General features: G+C 37.4%; 1 long non-coding RNA gene across 1 annotated transcript; it reads left to right on the plus strand.

Annotated features, from left to right (window-relative positions):
• The first annotated feature begins 683 nt into the window (after positions 1 to 683).
• LOC110859923 lies at positions 684 to 3,999 on the plus strand. Its single transcript, XR_002548902.2, has 8 exons — positions 684 to 926; positions 1,137 to 1,307; positions 1,367 to 1,502; positions 1,571 to 1,668; positions 1,791 to 1,844; positions 1,960 to 2,452; positions 2,528 to 3,477; positions 3,550 to 3,999. It is a non-coding gene; the product is annotated as an uncharacterized LOC110859923 (long non-coding RNA).
• The last annotated feature ends 260 nt before the right edge of the window (positions 4,000 to 4,259 follow it).

Below are 4,259 nucleotides of genomic sequence, written 5' to 3' on the forward strand. Positions count from 1 at the left end.
CCCATTTTTCTCTTTTCTCTGCAGCTCTCTCTCTGTCTCTGTTTCTGACGTGAGAATTGACCCAGAAATATTGAGAAATGTAATAACAATCTTGGATTTGCTGAATCAAGCATCTCGTTGCCAATTTCCGGTCTCATTGTGTTGCAAAATGAAGAAATATGTATATGTAACCTTTCCCTTGCAACCATTGGAACGCTGATGCAAATGTGACATCAGCATTTCAAAGGTCAAGGGATTTAAAATACATAGATGTAGTTTTCATATGTATCTCGCCTCTCATGTGTGTCCAAACCGTATTGTGTGCAGGAGGAGATCATGAAGGGGAAGAGAGGATAGGAATGAGGAGCACAGAATGATGCCTACGTCATCATGATCATCATGATCATGAGGGCGTAGTTTGTGCATATGTAGCGTAAGTAAAGGCAGTGATCAAGAAGGCGTGGCTTATGTGATCACGTATATATAGAGTAAGCAGAGAGAAGAAGAATAGAGTGTAGTTTTAGATTCAGGATGAGCAGGTTAGTTTTAGTGATCATCAAGATCAAGTTCAAGGTTTTAGATTTTCGAAAACTTAATAATAAGTTCCCGTATAGATAATTAGTTAAAATATAAATTATAGCATTAGCTCTCCCACGTATTTATAATACGAGCATTTCTGTAAAGTCAATATTTTTCAGTCGGTATTGATGTAAATAAATTTATTAATAATTGTTATAAAAAAGTTATTTTCTACTACAAATTTATTGCACAACGTCACAAAGAAAAGGGGCATCCGCGAAAGTGGATGTGAATCAGGACACGCAATCCCATAATAGAATAGGGAGCGTTACACCCTCCAGCAGATTCAATAATTATATAGCCTGTAATACAATAACATTCATGCTGGCCAACTTTGCGGGGAACATTAGTCTGGGTGCAAAGTGATGGTGAGAAACAATTTATTTTAAATCGTATTTCCCAAAAAATAGGTCACAGAGTACTCCAAGAAATTGGTAAGAAAAAATCAAAGCAATTTTCCCAACAACATGCTCAACTTTTCCACTTATTATTGAGTTACATACAATTTACTTTCTTGAAGGTTATGAAATTAGTAGCCGAAAGTACTTATCCCTCCTCGCACCCTACATATGTTTTAGGCACCTACGGTGAATAGAAATCAAATTGACACCATGTCACAACTTCATTCCCTGCTTCCTTCCGTTCCGGGAGAGGATTTTAGTCTTGCACACGTCACTAAAATGAATTCAAGCCTCGCAACTCTCGCCAAACTTTTGAAGCAGACTGGCGATGGTATTATCTTGTCAAATGTGGGTTGACTAGTAATAACAATATGTGGATCATAAACAATGATTTCATGATGTCGTAGTCTACATGGATTGATATTGCTCAGAGGAATTTTCATATGGTGGAAGATTTTCAATTCTTCTCCCCCGCACACAAAGGAACAATCCCAATATCGGACCGATACCAAACTTTAGAGTATTCTACCTGATCCGTTCCAGGTAAAATGTTCTCAACAACCCTCTCGTGATACTGTCACCCTCTCGATAAATATATGTCCGCATTACAGCTTTACCTCGTCGGAGGACGGATTGAGATATCTGGCTTACGAGAACCAAGAATGTTTTAGAGACTACTTTATTTAAACCAGACAGGATGGAGAAGCTGGTGAGCTTAACTTGTCCACAATGACATGCACAATGCCATGCCACCCGGCTTTGTGCTTGTCAGTTAAATGCACTGCATTCAACTATTGCATATTGCTCCTGACTTCCTCTTTTCCTGTTCAGAAATCGACCGAATAATGGACTCACGAGCCGTCTGGTTAGACGACTTCTGTTCGAGTACAAAGTTTTAGTTCAACACTTTCTCTTTTTTATTATATATTCTGGATTGCACTTTATTCAAAGAGTAAAGGTAAAATTCCTCCCTCACACAATGCTTTCTCCATTATTTCAGAATTTCTTCCGGTCCAGAGAAAGCACAGAGAAGGGAGGAAAGCAGCTGTACTTATTTATTTACAAAATGCATTTCCATACAAGGGAAAAAATTCGCTTTTCCAGTTTTTTGTTTCCTATTACCACACCACCATTCACAAAAATTTCTTTCTCCGTCCCACACACCGCAAGCTCTCAACCAAGGATATAATCCTGTTTTCACCAAGAATTTCACCAAGCATAACTTTCCCTGAAATGGGTCTCCAGCGTGAAATGTGTGCCCATGTAAGTACGAACCTTGAACATCATCACGGTCCAAAATACCCCAAGGAAATTACTTAATTCATATTTCTTTTAATTTATTCCGTTACAAACAAACCTCAACTCTACACACGGAAAAGTCCAAGGTTTCTCCCGTAGTAAATACAATTTACCCTACGCCCGTGTATATAGCGATGAAAATGAAAACAAACACGGCCATTTTAATCAGTTTGTGTTGGTGGTGACGGTAAAAGGTGAGTAGTAGTTTTGACTAATTTTATTTCTCTCACTTTCTCCGCCCATCTCATCCCAAATATGTATTTACAAAGGTGAACCATGCAAATAAGGCATATGAATTGGTGAGCTGCTGCTTTATTACCTTGCTAATGCTCTTGGCACGCAGCCTGCCTACTCAACCAGGCGAAGGATAGACAGGAACTTGCAGCCCAAAAAGTAAAAATTCATCAGACCATGAGGAGGATGAGTGAGTGAGTGAGAGGTTGCTGCTGTGTGCCATCACAAACAGATAATTTGCAACGGCAACGCAAATCTCACCCGGGCAGACTTTCACTTAATATGCATACTAATACGTATCTGCAGTTAGTTTACTACTACTCCATGAGCTCTGCTTTCCTTGCTCTGTTATGCTTTTGTTGTCGATCAGGGATAGAAAATTAAAATGAAATTTTGAGCCCTATGTGGATCAAAGGGATTCCATTAGTTGGCAACCAACCTTCCCTCTCTCTTCCTCTCCGACGTGCATACACTCGATTGTTTTGTTCGCAGGGAACTCACAAATGCAAAGTATTACCTGGATTGGCTGGTCTATCATCTAAATTTCTATTAGATATGCTGCTGCCACTCTTTTTGTAAAATGTGGAAATTATTTATGTCCAACGGGATAAAAAGAAGGAACGGTCAGGTTTAAAGAAGTGCTTTGATGGGTGGGGCTGAAAATATTTACTGCTTCTTCTCTAAACTAACATGTTGCATTTATGGCAGCAACGTCTTGTATGAAATGATGAGAATCGGTAATGAGTAAGGTATAAAAAAGAGGTATTATGTAAGTGTAATTCCGTATTGGTTCGTCCAGTAAACATGAATATTTACCTTGATCAAGTCTTTTTGTACTTTGCTCATCCAAACCAGTTTCTGATGTTTTTTTGCCTCAAGAGAATACACGAAAAAACTTTTCGCTTATTCTTGGAAAAGCTGTCTGTCTGTTGACGACGTAGAAAATTTTATCCAGTATTTTTAAGCAGATGTCAAGAAAAATCCGGTATTATTAATTCAGACTTAATTTTTAGTTTAAAAGTGACTTAAAAAGTTTTATATCTTGTAATTGTTTTAGTTTTGAAAATGTGGATCTTCCGACTCGTCATAGTTTTAATATTCGTGTGCACCTTCGTCTTGTACAATTGTTCAGGACAGCACTTCCCTGCAAGTAAACCAGGCTTGACTTGGAATCAGCGGACGAATTATACTACAAATATATCCGGGTATCTGGCCAGTATTCCTGAAAATAATTGTCCTGCAGGGATGATTTATTCCAGGGTTTCTCAGAAATGTGTGCGATCCCAATTGTCCGTCTCTAAAGGAGTAGGACGACGATGAGAGATTAAAATATAAAATAATCTACCTACAATATACATTCACAGATGAGGTTAAATTTTGCAATATTTTATATATTTTAAGTATTGTAATAATTTTAAAAATTCGTGATAAGTGTAATTTCTTATCGGTGAGTAATTGAAGCTGTTACGAGAGCATTTTCCAGTAAAATAAATTTATCACACAAATATTTATTGATATTGTCGTGCATATAATTTCACCAGATTTATTCTGATGCATCTAACGGTAAAGCCAGGAATTTTACATCTGACCCCGCATCACTATTATTAGCTGTTAATCAATACTTTCCAATGCAGTATTAAATATTTATATTAGAACTATTTTTACACCGTCCAGTTCCTGATGTCATGCTATTTCACCCAAAATCTATTCGGTTTTAGATTTACTACACCATAATTATATTTGTTCCTTTCTCTTCTCTCAATATAT

Source organism: Folsomia candida, unplaced genomic scaffold (assembly GCF_002217175.1).
Source record: "Folsomia candida strain VU population unplaced genomic scaffold, ASM221717v1 Fcan01_Sc028, whole genome shotgun sequence".
Classification (NCBI taxonomy): Eukaryota; Metazoa; Arthropoda; class Collembola; order Entomobryomorpha; family Isotomidae; genus Folsomia; species Folsomia candida.